The sequence below is a fragment of the Capricornis sumatraensis genome, chromosome 2, assembly GCF_032405125.1.
Source record: "Capricornis sumatraensis isolate serow.1 chromosome 2, serow.2, whole genome shotgun sequence".
Classification (NCBI taxonomy): Eukaryota; Metazoa; Chordata; class Mammalia; order Artiodactyla; family Bovidae; genus Capricornis; species Capricornis sumatraensis.
The window spans coordinates 70798062-70815836 of NC_091070.1; positions in this window are offsets into that span (position 1 = coordinate 70798062).

Sequence of the window (17775 nt, forward strand, 5' to 3'; positions counted from 1 at the left end):
TGGCTGCTATCAAAAAGTCTACAAACAATAAATGCTGGAGAGGGTGTGGAGAAAAGGGAACCCTCTTACACTGTTGGTGGGAATGCAAACTAGTACAGCCACTATGGAGAACAGTATGGAGATTCCTTAAAAAACTGGAAATAGAACTGCCATCAGTTCAGTTCAGTTCAGTTCAGTCACTCAGTCGTGTCCGACTCTTTACGACCCAATGAATTGCAGCATGCCAGGCCTCTCTGTCCATCACCAACTCCAGGAATTCACTCAGACTCATGTCCATCGAGTCGGTGATGCCATCCAGCCATCTCATCCTCTGTCGTCCCCTTCTCCTCCTGCCCCCAATCCCTCCCAGCATCAGAGTCTTTTCCAATGAGTCAGCTCTTCGCGTGAGGTGGCCAAAGTACTGGAGTTTCAGTTTTTGCATCAGTCCTTCCAATGAGCACCCAGGACCGACTTCCGTTAGAATGGACTGGTTGGATCTCCTTGTAGTCCAAGGGACTTTCAAGAGTCTTCTCCAACACCACAGTTCAAAAGCATCAATTCTTCTGCACTCAACTTTCTTCACAGTCCAACTCTCACATCCATACAACTCTCACATCCATACATGATCACTGGAAAAAACTTAGCCTTGACTAGATGGATGTTTGTTGGCAAAGTAATATCTTTGCTTTTTAACATGCTGTCTAGGTTGGTCGTAACTTTCCTTCCAAGGAGTAAGTGTCTTTTAATTTCATGGCTGCAATCACCATCTGCAGTGATTTTGGAGCCCCCAAAAATAAAGTCTGACACTGTTTCCACTGTTTCCCCATCTATTTGCCATGAAGTGATGGGACCAGATGCCATGATCTTCGTTTTCTGAATGCTGAGCTTTAAGCCAAATTTCTCACTTTCCTCTTTCACTTTCATCAAGAGGCTTTTTAGTTCCTCTTCCCTTTCTGCCATAAGGGTGGTGTCATCTGCATATCTGAGGTTATTGATATTTCTCCCGGCAATCTTGATCCAGTTTGTGCTTCTTCCATCAGTTCAGTTCAGTCACTCAGTCGTGTCCGACTCTTTGCGACCCCATGAATCGCAGCACACCAGGCCTCCCTGTCCATCACCAACTCCTGGAGTTCACTCAAACTCACCTCCATTGAGTCGATGATGCCATCCAACCATCTCATCCTCTGTTGTCCTCTTTTCCTCCTGCCCCGAATCTCTCCCAGCCTCAGAGTCTTTTCCAAAGAGTCAACTCTTCACATGAGGTGGCCAAAGTACTGGAGTTTCAGCTTTAGCATCATTCCTTCCAAAGAACACCCAGAGCTGATCTCCTTTAGAATGGACTGGTTGGATCTCCTTGCAGTCCAAGGAACTCTCAGGAGTCTTCTCCAACACTATAATTCAAAAGCATCAATTCTTCGGCGCTCAGCTTTCTCCTTCCATATGACCCAGTAATTCTACTGCTGGGCATACACGCCAAGGAAACGAGAATTGAAAGAGACACATGTACCCCAGTGTTCATCGCAGCACTGTTTGTAATAGCCAGGACATGGAAGCAATCTAGATGTCCATTGGCAGACGAGTAGATAAGAAAGCTGTGGTAAATATACACAATGAAATATTAGTCAGCTAATAAAAAGAATGCATTTGAATCAATTCTAATGAGGTGGATGAAACTGGAACCTATTATACAGAGTGAAGTAAGTCAGAAAGAAAAACACCAATACAGTATATTAACACATATATATGGTTTTTCCAGTGGTCATGTATGGATGTGAGAGTTGGACTATAAAGAAAGCTGAGCACTGAAAAATTGATGCTTTTGAACTGTGGTGCTGGAGAAGACTCTTGAGAGTCCCTTGGACTTCAAGGAGAGCCAACCAGTCCATCCTAAAAGAGATCATTCCTGAGTGTTCATCGGAAGGACTGATGTTGAAGCTGAAACTCCAGTACTTTGGCCACCTGATGCAAAGAGCTACCTCATTGGAAAAGACCCTGATGCTGGGAAAGATTGAAGGCAGAAGGAGAAAGGGACGACAGAGGATGAGATGGTTGGATGGCATCACCGACTCAATGGACATGGGTTTGAGTGGACTCTGGGGGTTGGTGATGGACAGGGAGGCCGGTGTGCTGCGGTTCATGGGGTCACAAAGAGTCGGACATGAGTGAGCAACTGACCTGAACTGAATGGAATTTAGAAAGACAGTAACAATGACCCTATATGTGAGACAGCAAAAGAGACACAGATGTAAAGAACATACTTTGGACTCTGTGGAAGAAGGTGAGGGTGGGATGATTTGAGAAAATAGCATTGAATCATGTATATTATCATATGTGAAATAGATCGCCAGTCCAGGTTCGATGCATGAGACAGGGTGCTCAGGGCTGGGATGATCCTGAGGGATGGGATGTGGAGGGAGGTGGGAGGGGGGTTCAGGATGGGGAACACATGTACACCCATGGCTGATTCATGTCAATGTATGGCAAAAACCACTACAATATTGTAAAGTAATTAGCCTCCAATTACATTAATTAATTAAAAAGAGAAAAGTAAAACCTAAAAAAAATAAAAGAAAGTTAAAAAAAAAAAGAAGCAGGAGAGGAGAATAGGAAAGAAGCTGCATATGAAAAGCTAATGGTAGGAGAATTTTCCAAAACTGATGAAAGATAAAGACCTGTAAGTTCAAGAAGCTAAGTGAACTTTAAGCAAAAAAATATAAAGAAAACAAGACTTAGGCATACTATAATTTTATGGTTAAAGACCAAAAACACAGAGAAAAATGTTAAAAGTGTGCAGGTAATTTAAAGGCAGTACCTGTAAATACTAATACGCTTACAGTTGACTTCTCAATACAAACTGTGGAAGTTCAGAAAATAGAAAACGCTGAAAGAAAAAGATGTTAAATTATCCATCAACAACAAAAATACAATGATTGTTTATTTTGTGTCACTTCAGTTCAGTTCAGTTGCTCAGTTGTGTCCGACTCTTTGCGACCCCATGAATCGCAGCACACTAGGCCTCCCTGTCCATCATCAACTCCTGGAGTTCACTCAGACTTACGTCCATCGAGTCCGTGATGCCATCCAGCCATCTCATCCTCGGTCGTCCCCTTCTCCTCCTGCCCCCAATCCCTCCCAGCATCAGAGTCTTTTCCAATGAGTCAACTCTTCGCATGAGGTGGCCAAAGTACTGGAGTTTCAGCTTTAGCATCATTCCTTCCAAAGAAATCCCAGGGCTGATCTCCTTCAGAATGGACTGGTTGGATCTCCTTGCAGTCCAAGGGACTCTCAAGAATCTTCTCCAACACCACAGTTCAAAAGCATCAGTTCTTCAGTGCTCAGCCTTCTTCACAGTCCAACTCTCACATCCATACATGACCACAGGAAAAACCATAGCCTTGACTAGACGGACCTTAGTCGGCAAAGTAATATCTCTGCTTTTGAATATACTATCTAGGTTGGTCATAACTTTTTTTCCAAAGAGTAAGCGTCTTTTAATCTCATGGCTGCAATCACCATCTGCAGTGATTTGGGAGCAAGAAAATGTACTTTAAAATTTTACCTATATTACTTTAACCTCACAATAATCATGTTTTATAATATTGCACATAAAGCAGCTTATTTCTTCATAAAATTAATAGAAATAAAAAAGGCAAAATAAAACAAACTCATGATTATTCAAAAAGTTGAAATCTGCTAAGCCAAGTAGCCCAGCATCTAAGAATTTGTGAATTGCATCTATTTGCATGGCAGTTAAACAAGTCAATTAACATTTATTGAAAACTTACTATATGCCCCAGCTCCCCTCACAGCTCAGTTGGTAAAGAATCCACTTGCAATGAAGGAGAGCCTGGTTTGATTCCTGGGTTGGGAAGATCTGCTGGAGAAGGAATAGGCTACCCACTCCAGTATTCTTGGGCTTCCCTTGTGGCTCAGCTGGTAAAGAATCCTCCTGCAATGAGGGAGACCTGGGTTCTATCCCTAGGTTAGGAAGATCCCATGGAGAAGGGAAAGGCTACCCACTCAAGTATTCGGGCCTGGAGAATTCCATGAACTGTATAGTCCATGGGGTTCCAAAGAGTTGAACATGACTGAGTGACTTTCACACACAATTTCACTACTATATGCCTAGTATTGTGAAGTACTGTGGAAATTATGAAAGAGGAATATATACTGATTCCATCCCTTAAGAATCAAATAATATATTCAGGCCCAGAAGAGTTAAATCTGAAAAGCAAGGAAAAAAAAAAAAAAGAACAACACAAAGAAATGTAATTTAAACTATTAAGTGTCAGATATTCCATGCATAGTCTGAAAATGAAAAATAGGAATACAGAATAGAGAGATTGGAAGGCTTATTGGACAAGGTGAAGCCAGAGCTAGGCTTTAAGAAAGTGATTGACTAGCAAAGTTTCTTGGAGATCTAATTAACACATCTGTGTTGGACAGTTGAAGATTACCTGTTTTATAATAGTGTGAATTGATATCACAAATGGTTCTGATGCCATAATGATGTATCATGTGTGAATAATTCATGCATAGACTAATGGAGCCATACAATGGAACTGCAGGGGTGTTACAAATTAGAATTTATGTGCATTGACATAGCAGTGAGTAGAAGCTGGTGCAGTGCTTGCCCCTCTCACTGTTCACTATGCTTTACTCTTATCAGGGTTAGTGTGTGTGTGTGATTTTTAGGGAAACAAAATCCAGAAATGCATTGAATGAGTTCACAATAATGTTTCACAAAATCATTTGTACAAAGAATATTACAATATATGTTTCAAGAAAAACTGGAGGAAAGGAACAAAATTGCTTGAGACAGAGTTTTACAAAGGGACCAGTCTTCTGAACATTACTTGTAACTTGTTAGAATTTTAGTTGAGAATATAAGTGGTTACGTTATCTTAAAATGCTAAGTATTTTTAGAAAATTTCCTGGATAAGGCTATTGTTCATTTCATATTACCAATGGAGTTTTATTTTTGTCTTTGAAATTATCAAGACTATTGTGTTAGTTTGCTAGGGTTTTTTTTTTTGAGAGGTGGGGGAAGAAGGGGACATACTTTAATCCACAATAACTAGTTGGTTATATAACTATTATTTGTTTATCAAGTTATGGTGTTTTGTATTTTAGTTCTATTACAAGGATAGTAAAGCACTTAAAAGCTCTGCTTTGTAGCATGTACCATGGTATAGCATGTCTCCACTTGTGTGTAGATGAAATAATTTAGAATAATCTCACATTGCAAAGCATTTTAAAAGTAACTTTACTTTTATTAAGTCACTACTATGTGCATGGAAGAAGAGCCCAGTTCTTATTTTGGTATTGTCAGATACACTCAGAAGTTCAAAGTCTTAGTATTGGAAAGAACTATAAATGTTCAGTAATTCCTAGATGGTAATCAAGGGACTGATGCTATTCAGGACAGAGGTTTTGCCATTACTGTACCAAAATGAGGAAATTAAAACCCATGTTGTTTCTTGACTTAACTAGCTATTTTATCTGAGGAAGTTAGGAACTATCCTTAAAAAAACATTTTTTTTTGTTTATTTTTGAAGACTGGCTTTAATTTTATTATTATGTCTGCTTATGTTTTATTTAAAATATAGTTTATTTTATGAAATGATACTGATCATCAGTTTTGGTTTGAAGGCCCTTGGCATTATAAAAAGTTAGTAAGCAGGTTTTAAGTTTCTTATTTTTTAAAAGTATATCTGTGTGTATATATTCCTTGTCTATAAACTTAATGAGTAGGAATCATTGACCTGTTCAAATGGCCCATCTGATTAATGAATTTCCTCCACAATGTGTCTACCATATTCTAGTTAAAAAGAAGAAATTCCACCATTTTCAACATAGTCATTTTCATCCTCAATTTTCTTAGAAAACTCTTATTAAAAATTTAGCTGAGACTTTTCTTAAAAATTTCTCATTTTGGTTTTTAAAGCCTCTGAAATCATACCAAGGAAATGTACTCCCTATTCTAAATATTCTAAGAAAAGGACTGTTTTCCCTGTGAATCTTCTCTTCTGTTGACTAAACAACCTGGTTTTCTTTGCTCCACATATAAGATGATTTCAAGTCATTGAACTTATTTTACTCTTTTCCAAACCTGTTTTAGTTTGTCAATGATATTCAAACTCTTGACACCTGGGACTGAATTAAAAACAAAACAGATATAAATTCCTAGTCAAGAGGGACTATCACTTCCCAGTCTCTTGATGTTATGTTTTAGGATGCTTTATTATTTTATTAGCCATTTTGCCAATTGCAACTCATCTCAAGTTTTCAATTGAATGAGTCTTTACAATTTTTTTCTGCCTCTGGCTTACTCTTCTTACCGAGAGAACTAGAAGGTATCATACTAAAAAATGACAACTAAACATTCACTTGTGGGTGATTCACATCAGGCAGACTATAGAGCTTGCCTTAAAAGAAAAGATAAAAGCAAATTCTTTCCTCAGTGTCTAGCAGCTCCTTAGATGGTCATCTACTTGTTAAAAATCAGTTTTTGGTACAGAATAGAAAATTGTAAAAGAGAATTCTTCCCATGAGCCTCTTCATTTTATCCAAGTTCAGGGCCATAAAGTATAGCAGGGTCAGTACACCGCAGCCCAGGGACTGAATCCACCTTCTCTGCCTATTTTGCTGTGTTTAGGAACACAGCCACACCCATTCATTTAATTGTATCCATTACTGCTTTTGCATGACATTGGCAGAGGTGAGTATTATTGCAGATGCCATATGAACACAAAAGCTTACATTTTTATTTTGCAGCCCTTTACAGAAAAATCTTGTCAGTTCCCGAGTTACAGAAGCATTCCTATTATGAAATTAAAAAAAACATGATCAAAGAGAATAAGAAAAGCTGAGACGCTTTCACAAACACCTGACATTAGAACTAGTTCTCAATCTAGCCAGCGAGAGGTCAGTATGGGCTGGAAGAAGAAATGAACAGCGCTGACTAAGTATTATAGATTTGACATTTGCTTGAAAAGAAATTTGTTCCATATGGTAAAGATGAAAAATTAGATGCCACAGTGCTGAGTGGCTGTAGAGGAGGCCAGAATGTGCTGGAAGAGTATATGTCCTGTCATTTGCAGCATGAACTGCATTAAACCTCTTTCTGTTACCATGCTCAGGCTTCCTTCAATTTGAAAAAGAGAAAAGGTAAGCCAAGGAATCCTATGCTTCACTATGCAGTGTTCACCAAAGAGGAAATTTTTAAGGGCTGACTAAACAGATCTAAAATAAGTCAAATTAACATTCAGACATACTGTGCTGCTTTGGGAATTAGGGAACTAGCATCTGAAGAGATGCCACCATTTTTAGGAAAATCAGTTTCTGTTTTATCAACCACATAGCAACAGGATCCAGCAGATGTAATTTATATCTGGGAGGTGGTTTTAAAAAGATCCTTTTATATTATAAAAATGCATTTTTTTTTCCAATCTGGAAAACAAGTGAGTAACCAATTTATTCTTAATTTCTTTGTGTGAAATGCATTCCAGCCTCTACAAAGGAAACGTAAGAAAGGAAAGAAAAAGACAAATATTTGAAAAACATGTTAAAAATCTCAGTGTAGAAAATTTCAGTTTGTGAGTTAACAAACAAATAGAGGAAAATCTACCATTGCAGTTGAAGGAATTAACATAGAAGACCATAGGCAAAACTATGACTGGGCAAAATTGTTTTTCCCTATGATCCTCTATCTTTCTTTGGAGTTGCCTAGTGGTAAAGAACCAATCTGCCAATGCAGGAGATGGAAGAGACCTGGGTTTGATCCCTGGGTTGGGAAGATCCCCTGGAGAAGGAAATGGCAAGTTACTCCAGTATTCTTGCCTGGAAAATGCCTGGTGGGCTAGTCCATGAGGTCTCAAAGAGTCTGACAGAACTGAGCACAAGCATCTCATCTCTCCTTATTCTTCCTAGGAATTTTATACATTTGTGTTGCCCAGGATGGTCCACAGTGTCTTCAGTTCTGCTGATTAGGCTCCATTTCTTTAGTGGCTCTGGCTATTTCCCTTCCATCACAACTTGTCTTATATGCCCTTTTCTCAGGAACTCTGGATAATATCATGAATCCTGCTTAAGAGACTCCAGAATTAAATGTGCCTATCTGCAGCACCAACTTTAGGAGAAAATTTTAAACTCTAGCTACTCTCTTTGCACATGGTTAACCCTTATAAACCTGCCTGGACGGGATCACGATCACTGCCATGGGCCAGAAATCAGACTAATCGTAAATCACTACACAGTAATGCAGGATCATAAAATAAATAGAATACCTGTCTTTATTTAAAATTTTGATATTTTGTTCACTGTGGGGATTTATTTTTCATTTACATATATTATTTAAAACTATTGATTTTGATCACTAACCTTTCTTTAAATTTTGCTCCTGAGGTGAGTACCTCACTTGCCTCTCTTTAATCCTGGCCCTATTAAATCTATTTTTCAGATTCTGCCTAAGATGCTAAGTTGCTCTTTAAGAAGCAAAAAAGGAAAAAAATCTCTTGTTCATCTTCTCTAATATATGCTTCTAGCCTAGTGTTTTTCAAATGTGCTAGGAACATAAGAGTTTTGGAGATATTATTAGGTGTTTCAGAAAGAAAGGCATTTACAAAGAAATTTGAGAAATTGCATACTATGTCTGTCTCTGTCTCTCTGGAAATACACAGTTATATTAGCATATTGAGGTTCTGAGAAGTCCCATAGCAAAGATAGCTGTTGTACATGTTTAAACACATGCATCTGAGCATCTATTATCGTCTCAGTAGACACGTGTTATTTAACTATTGCTACATAACAAACGACCCCCCCCCCAAACTTAGTGGCTTAGAATGATAATAAACCTTTATTATTCTCACAGTCTCTATGGGTCAGAACTTTGGGAGTGGTTTAGGCGGATGATTAGAGTATGGAGTCCCTTGGGAGGTTTAGTCTTGATATTCTCAGATCGTCATGTTGCCGTCTTGTGAAAGCTTGACTGAATGGATCAGCTTCTTACAGGTCAGTTGGCAAGATGTTGTTGACTACTAGCAGAGGCTTCAACTCAGAGAGGATCAGACATGAATCTTCTTACAACATTCCCGAGTACTTGTGACACTGCAGCTGACTTCCTCTGGAGTGAGCGATCCAAAAGAGAGGGCCTTGCAGAAGCTATTATTTTTATGATCTAGCCTCAGAAGTCAAACAGCATCACTTTCGTGGTTTCACAGTATTATTCATTGAAAGCAAGTCATGAAGTCCGGCCTACATTTAAGAGGAAGGAGGTAGGTTTCACTTCTAGAGGGGAAGTGTGTAAATTGTGAACCTATTTTAAAAATCATTATGGAACATAAAAATGCAGGAATTTTGTTACAATCTTTTCTTCTATTTTCCACCTAGATATTTCTACTCATTGAGGGCAGAAATCCAAGCTTAAAACTAGACCCACAGCTGGCTAGCTATCCACTCTAATAAACGCTAATAAGCTTGGGTGATTATAAGAGACCTCTTTGTTTCACCACCCTTCCTCTCTGGTTACAGCAATCGCTTTTCTTTTCTTCTGAGTAACCATTTCTCCACAACCCACTGTGGCCATGGTTGGGATGCTGATCATGTTGCCACCAGTACCACCATCATCTTAGAGGTGGACATAGAACCACGTGGCCAATCAGAAACCTCCAGTCCCCTGTTCCTAATGATTGTATTAGTGATAAGCATATGGGACAAAAGAATTCTCTAGTATTTGATATGTATTGTTAGGATAGTAACAGATGCAAGGTTATAAGGTGGAAACACATCTGAAGGAGAAGAGAAAAAAAAGAAGAGTGATAAAAAAAACAGGAATGAAGCTACCACACTCACCCTCTGCAATGGCTCACACTCTGTCTGTGGAGTGTCATTCTTTCTGTATTTGAATAAATCCACTTACCTATCACTTTGTCTTTCACTGAATTCTTTCTGTGCAAAACCTCTTGTTTAACTATCTGCCCATTCTCTTCACCAGCTCAGTAATGGCACAATCAGTTACTCAATTGCTCAAGCAAAAACCTAGGACTTAATTTATTCTCCTTCTCCTTTTCCCTTTCAATTCCCTCCTCCCCGTCACTTCTTCTTCCTCCTTCTACTTGTATCTTATTATCTTTTTTTTAAACTGTGTAATGGAAAATTTTGATATATATAAAAATTTACCCATGTTAAAAAAAAAAAAACAAAAGCAGAGATGAAGACAGTACTGATGATTCATTTAAGCCCCTGGATCCACTTCTACCTGAAACCATTTCACTTACATGGGTCATTGTCTTCTTGTAAAACTTAGTTTGAAGAGGATTTCTTTTGCAACTTATGAAGTCCTAACAATTCAGGTATGATGACACAGCATAGATAACACACATGACTTTTTAACAGTACTTTTTAAACATTAGGCAAAGCTAAGAGATAAATATAAGTTTATGGAACTGGTCTGTTCGAGATGAAGTTATAAAGATGTTATTTTCCTCTACATCATTCAGCGTTATGTTTATTCACTTTTTTCCTACCTGAGTTATCTTCTGCAGATTGTCTAGCTTTTCTGGTCACTCTCAGATATTAATAAACAGATGCTTTATTTAATTAATAGAAAGTATAGTCCACACTCATGTTAAACAACCAAATTGAATGCAAATTAAGGGAGTTTTGACTCCCTGCCTCTTCAGTTCAGGCTGGACACAGAATCAGTTCACTTCAGTTCAGTCGCTCAGTCCTGTCCGACTCTTTGCGACCCCATGAATCGCAGCACGCCAGGCCTCTCTGTCCATCACCAACTCCCGGAGTTCATTCAGACTCAGTCCATCGAGTCAGTGATGCCATCCAGCCATCTCATCCTGGGTTGTCCCTTTCTCCTCCTGCCCTCAATCTCTCCCAGCATCAGAGTCTTTTCCAATGAGTCAACTCTTCGCATGAGGTGTCCAAAGTACTGGAGCTTCAGCTTTAGCAACATTCCTTCCAAAGAAATCCCAGGATTGATCTTCAGAATGGACTGGTTGGATTTCCTTGCAGTCCAAGGGACCCTCAAGAGTCTTCTCCAGCACCGCAGTTCAAAAGCATCAATTCTTCGGTGCTCAGCCTTCTTCACAGTCCAACTCTCACATCCATACATGACCACAGGAAAAACCATAGCCTTGACTAGACGGACCTTAGTTGGCAAAGTAATTTTGAATATACTATCTAGGTTGGTCATAACTTTTCTTCCAAGGAGTAAGTGTCTTTTAATTTCATGGCTGCAATCACCATCTGCAGTGATTTTGGAGCCCCCCAAAATAAAGTCTGACACTGTTTCTACTGTTTCCCCATCTATTTCCCATGAAGTGATGGGACCAGATGCCATGATCTTCGTTTTCTGAATGTTGAGCTTTAAGGCAACTTTTTCACTCTCCTCTTTCACTTTCATCAAGAGGCTTTTTAGCTTCTCTTCACTTTCTGCCATAAGGGTGGTGTCATCTGCATATCTGAGGTTATTGATATTTCTCCCAGCAATCTTGATTCCAGCTTGTGTTTCTTGCAGTCCAGCCTTTCTCATGATGTACTCTGCATATAAGTTAAATAAGCAGGGTGACAATATACAGCCTTCACATACTCCTTTTCCTATTTGGAACCAGTCTGTTGTTCCATGTCCAGTTGTAGCTGTTGCTTCCTGACTTGCATACAGATTTCTCAAGAGGCAGGTCAGGTGGTCTGGTATTCCCATCTCTTTCAGAATTTTCCACAGTTTATTGTGATCCACACAGTCAAAGGCTTTGGCATAGTCAATGAAGCAGAAATAGATGTTTTTCTGGAACTCTCTTGCTTTTTCCATGATCCAGCAGATGTTGGCAATTTGATCTCTCATTCCTCTGCCTTTTCTAAAACCAGCTTGAACATCAGGGAGTTCACGGTTCACATATTGCTGAAGTCTGGCTTGGAGAATTTTGTGCATTACTATACTAGCATGTGAGATGAGTGCAATTGTGCAGTAGTTTGAGCATTCTTTGGCATTGCCTTTCTTTGGAATTGGAATGAGAACTGACCTTTTCCAGTCCTGTGGCCACTGCTGAGTTCTCCAAACTTGCTGGCATATAGAGAGCAGCACTTTCACAGCATCATCTTTCAGGATTTCAAACAGCTCAACTGGAATTCCATCACCTCCACTAGCTTTGTTCGTAGTGATGCTTTCTAAGGCCCACTTGACTTCACATTCCAAGATGTCTGGTTCTAGATTAGTGATCACGTCATCATGATTATCTGGGTCATGAAGATCCTTTTTGTACAGTTCTTCCATGTATTCTTGCCACCTCTTCTTAATATTTTCTGCTTCTGTTAGGTCCATACCATTTCTGTCCTTTATCGAGCCCATCTTTGCATGAAATGTTCCCTTGGTACCTCTAATTTTCTTGAAGAGATCTCTCGTCTTTCCCATTCTGTTGTTTTCCTTTATTTCTTTGCATTGATCGCTGAAGAAGGCTTTCTTATCTCTTCTTGCTATTTGGAACTCTGCATTCAGATGCTTATATCTTTCCTTTTCTCCTTTGCTTTTCACCTCTCTTTTTTTCACAGCTACTTGTAAGGCCTCCCCAGACAGCCATTTTGCTTTTTTGCATTTCTTTTCCATGGGGATGGTCTTGATCCCTATCTCCTATACAATGTCACGAACCTCATTCCATAGTTCGTCAGGCACTCTATCTATCAGATCTAGGCCCTTAAATCTACTTCTCACTTTCACTGTATAATCATAAGGGATTTGATTTAGGTCATACCTGAATGGTCTAGAGGTTTTCCCTACTTTCTTCAATTTAAGTCTGAATTGGGCAATAAGGTGTTCATGATCTGAGCCACAGTCAGCTCCCAGTCTTGTTTTTGTTGACTGTATAGAGCTTCTCCATCTTTGGCTGCAAAGAATATAATCAATCTGATTTCGCTCTACACATGGACATCACCAGATGGTCAACACCAAAATCAGATTGATTATATTCTTTCCAGCCAAAGATGGACACAGAATAGGTTTTAATTATGCCCAACCCCTTTCACTCATGGGACTGCAGAGAGTCAGACATGACTGACTAAGTACACACACACTCACCTTTCTATCCATTCTTACCAATACTCGATGACTCTGCTGCCTTTACCAAGGTTTGAGAATGAGGATAGAGACAAAGGTCTGAAACAGAAAGTATCTTGTTTGGCTGGTGTATTTGATCAACCAGCATTGGTGCCTTCTGGGTCACTGAATGTTCAAATTCTTACCTTCTTTCATGAGTCTTTTTGGAGATCACATACAGATATGCATATGTGTACACATACTTTCACACATTTCCTGAGACTTCTTACAGGGTCCTCACAGGATTCATTGGTGCAACATCCTTTGGGTGTCTGCTTATGACTTGATATCTGACTTCTACAAGACTGCTCCCACAGATTTTATTTGTTGAACTCACTTTTCTCTGTAGATGTTCATCTTAGCCAGAGTCCAGGACCACACAAGTCTTCTTTGAGGTCACATCTTACCAAGGGAATCAACCATCATCTTGCCTCATCAAACTGGAGGTACAGGCTTTTCCTGGAGTGGTTGATGCCTAGGGTTCACCAGCTTTCTTCTTCAGTGGATGCCTAGAAAGTCCCAGCATATTATTTTAGATTAGAAAGTGCTTAGATTTTTTGACTCTAGGGTCTTAACTAAAATTAGATAACAGGCAAGACCGCATTTTAATAGTCTTCACAGCTTTGTAACTAGCTTTCAGAATAGATTTTGAGCAACAAGCTTCTGCTACGGCTTTCCCCTGATCCTTCTTTTTATTAACCCAACAGTATCTGCTTATATTAAGGCCAGTCCTGGTAGTGACCTATTTAAGCTAAATCTATGATCAGGAGAGTGTGTTTTAAATGTACTTTGTAGGAAATTGAAAAGAAAGCAGTTAAAGTTCTTGTCCTTGGTTTGTTTATTGTTAAATAGATGTGGTAGGGTTATCACAAATGGGTTCCCACAACCCCTTGTCAGCTTGGTGGGTATACAACCATCACCATTACCATTCTAAAGATGGGCTCAGGACCAGGTAGCCAATCAGAGACTTCCAGTCCCCTGTTCCTAGTGATTTGCATTTGTGATAGGCTTATGGCCTGGTAACACCAAAGTGTAGTTCATTTCTGAAAGCTATTCCTTAGTTAAGGGGGAAACGCCTGATAACTGAGAAACAGAAAGTCTGAGAAGGGCTAAGACTTCTTGAATGCATATGGTCCAACTCAAAATATGCATGGTTAGCCTACTTTGTATAAAGTAAATGTGAAAGTCGCTCAGTCGTGTCCAATCCTGTGACCCCATGGACTATTCAGTTCATGGAATTCTCCAGGCCAGAATACTGGAGTGGGTTGCCATTCCCTTCTCGAGGGGATCTTTTCCAACCCAGGTATCTAACCCAGGTCTCCCATATTGCAGGCAGATTCTTTACCAACTGAGCCACCGGGGAAGCCCAGTTTGTATAAAGGATATAATATTAAATTTCGGATTTATGTAGTCTAGAAGTCCCTTAAAGAGCATATAATATGATAGAAGATATGATAAATATAATAAAATAGATATAATGAAAGAATACAATCTTTATATTAGATACTGCATTTTTTGAACATAGCTTGCTTCTTAAAAAAATTTACTAGAGCAAACCATTAACACTTGATTTTAGACTTGGAGATGGAGCCACATTCTTTACCTGTTAAGGCAAAGGCTTCTAACCTTTGAACTGAATGAAATGGTCTTTCCTAAGGTCCTGAAAGGTTCTTGGTGCAAAGTGTTCTTTTATTGATTTTTGAAATGCTTTAATCAATATTGCAAACCATTCATACCTAATTTAAGTCCTCCCCTTATAACTGCTTTCTATTTCTTTTTTACTTCTTGCAAACTTACCTCTAATGTATCCATTTTTGGCTGTGGTTGTAATTCTACTTTTCTCCATTTAAGTTATTCAACAGTATAACTTTAGAGCAGTCAATGAGTCAGTTTTATAACTTAACAAACATTACCCTGAGAGACAGGTAACATTCTATGACTATATGGCTGAAATTTATCTCTATATAATTTTGTATCTATATCTGTATATATTGAGTTCTATTTTCTAGTGCCATCATTGCTTAAACTATCGATTTGATCAGACAGCAGATAAGATTGAATCAGTGAACTTTCCAAATTTGTGTAAACTGCTATTTTTTAAAAAAATATGATCTGGCCTTATGATATAAGCACAAATTTAAAATTCCAAAAATTTTATTGGAAAGTGTTTAAAATCTTTAATGTAGCCTACTAGGTCTTGAGTAAAAGAATATATTTTTTTGTGATAGCAAAAGAGGCCAATGGTTAAAGAAACCTACAAGAGCCTACAAGAACCTACAAGAGCAGTTTCTCCCTTGCTTGCATCTTCAGTCAGGCAAAATGCAGTGTTTCTTAAGAAAATGCCAAGCTTAGCTGAAGGGAACATCTAGCAGGATGACAATGGGGTAGGGCTGGAGATAGCTAAAACCAAGTCAAGGTTAGACTGTGTCAGCATTCAAAGACGTGTGTGGGCATGTGGACATTATTCTGTAGTCAGTAAGATACTCTCAATGAATTCTAAGCAGTGGCACAGCATGATCAAATCTGGGGCTGACTGTAATGTGGGAGAAAAATTTGAAAAGTGAAAAGTTAGAGGCAAACAAGCTAGAGGCTGTTATAGTGATCCAAGGGGCTTCCCAGGTGGCGCTAGTGGTAAAGAAACTGCCTGCCAATACAGGAGACATAAGAGACTCGGATTTGATCTCTGGCTTGGGAAGATCCCCTGGAGGAGGGCATGGCGACCCACGCCAGTATTCTTTCCTGGAGAATCCCATGCGCAGAGATGCCTGATGGACTACAGGCCACAGGATAGCAAAGTCGGACACGACTGAAGTGACTTAGCACAGCACAGCATGTAATGATCCTACTCATGTATGTCACATTCTTTAGTAGAATGTTACCCTGAATCATTACTCTTGATAGTTAGCCTAGAATTAAGAAGTGTATCAGAAAGTTTCACTGGTAATACTTAGATTAAGTTTATTCAGGGACGTCAGAGTTTTATCACTGGCCTTGTGCTACTGGCCAGTGATGATCCAGACGTGAGTCAAGGATCCTGCCTGGGATCTTCAAATTCTACTGTCAGAGAAGTCCAGGCAATAATAAAGTTGGGAGATGATAGGAAATTTTAGAGTTTAAAATAATATAGCTATTGGGGTTTCAACTAAAATTTGGTATCACAGTAAGGGTTTTTTTGTTTTTGTTTTTCCCTAAGTGATATGTAGAGTTTCAAGATTAGAGGTAATAAAAATCTGAAAACTTGGATGATGTGAATTGGGCATATTATTGACAAATAAACACAGTATTTAAATGGTTAAAAGAAGTCCTATTGGAGCATATATTCCTTTCTACTTTAGTTATTTAGCAGAAAATCTACTTTTATTCAGTTTTATGCAGTGATCACCCAAAGGAGTAGTAAGAGAAACATGATTTAGAGAATGATGGAACAATGTGTTGGAATAGACAATGGATATAGCTTTGATATCACAAAGATTATGGATCTAGATAAGGCACTTAAATAATAATGAAGGCTTTAGTTTCTCATGTTGAATGATTCAGTAAAGCATTATAAGATCCTGGGATATTCTGGCTCTTACTACTTGAAGTTAGTAGAAATGGAATTAGAAAGATCCAGGCTTTGCATTTATACGTTATGTCATTGAAATTCTATCTTCCAAGAATAAAGAGATTTAGATTCAAGTATTTAGAAGGACTAAGATGTGTGTGTGTGCATGTGTGTGTGTGTGCATGAGTGTGTGTGTGAAGTATGAGCTTTTAGTTGGCAAAATACTGATCTTTGATGAGGGAAGCAAAAATTGTTTCAAATTATATATCACAGACCTCAATTGCTCTGCAGAACCATTTTCCAGTTTGGTGAGTTATTTTATTCCTTGATTCCTGTTCATACTTTTCTAGTCAACCTAGGGAAAATGAAATGGATCCTATTCAGCTAGAAATCTCTTCTTATGTCTTATGAACTCAGTGTCTTATTAACAGTGCACCAGCACAAAACAAACCCCATTCTTTCTATTGGAAAATTTCTACACAGGCTTCATCTCAACTCTGTTCTATAGAGAGGACCCATAAGCATTTTCAAGGAGCATAGATTTTATGACTGCAGCTTGAATGCAGCTGTGTCTTTTCCAATCTAGGGCCAAGAGACAAAATGCAACATGAGATTTTTAAACATTCCAAAGCCCATCTGCCATGTAAGCCACTTATCTTTGTGGCTGCAAGTTCTTTATTGATCCAAAATGGTAAAGGAAAAAAAAAAAAAAGGCAACAAAGGGGGAAAAGTAGGGGGAGAGAAAAGCCATAAATCCATTCTTTTGTTGTTCTTCCAGCAGCATCTGTGAGCAATTGTCACAATTACTAGTCAAACTGTATTTGACTTGTTGCCAACATGAATTTTCCAAAAACCCAATGTAAACAAACTCTGCAAGTACTTCCTCATTTGCCAAGCCAGTAATTATTTACTTTGTTTGGGCCTAGCATTAATGTCAGTTCAGCTTTACAGCCTGTAATGTGTTTGTTAATGAAACCGTGAGGTCTAAAGCTATATATTAACCTTGCCACCCTTCAATTTTGAGCTCAATAAAGTTGCACCATGGTTTTGTAAACTAGTGTTGGGGGACAGGCAAATGATTAATTATATTTTTCCCTTTTTCTTTATCCAAGCAAATTGTTAATCTTTAAACCTGCCTCTCATTTTAAAGTTA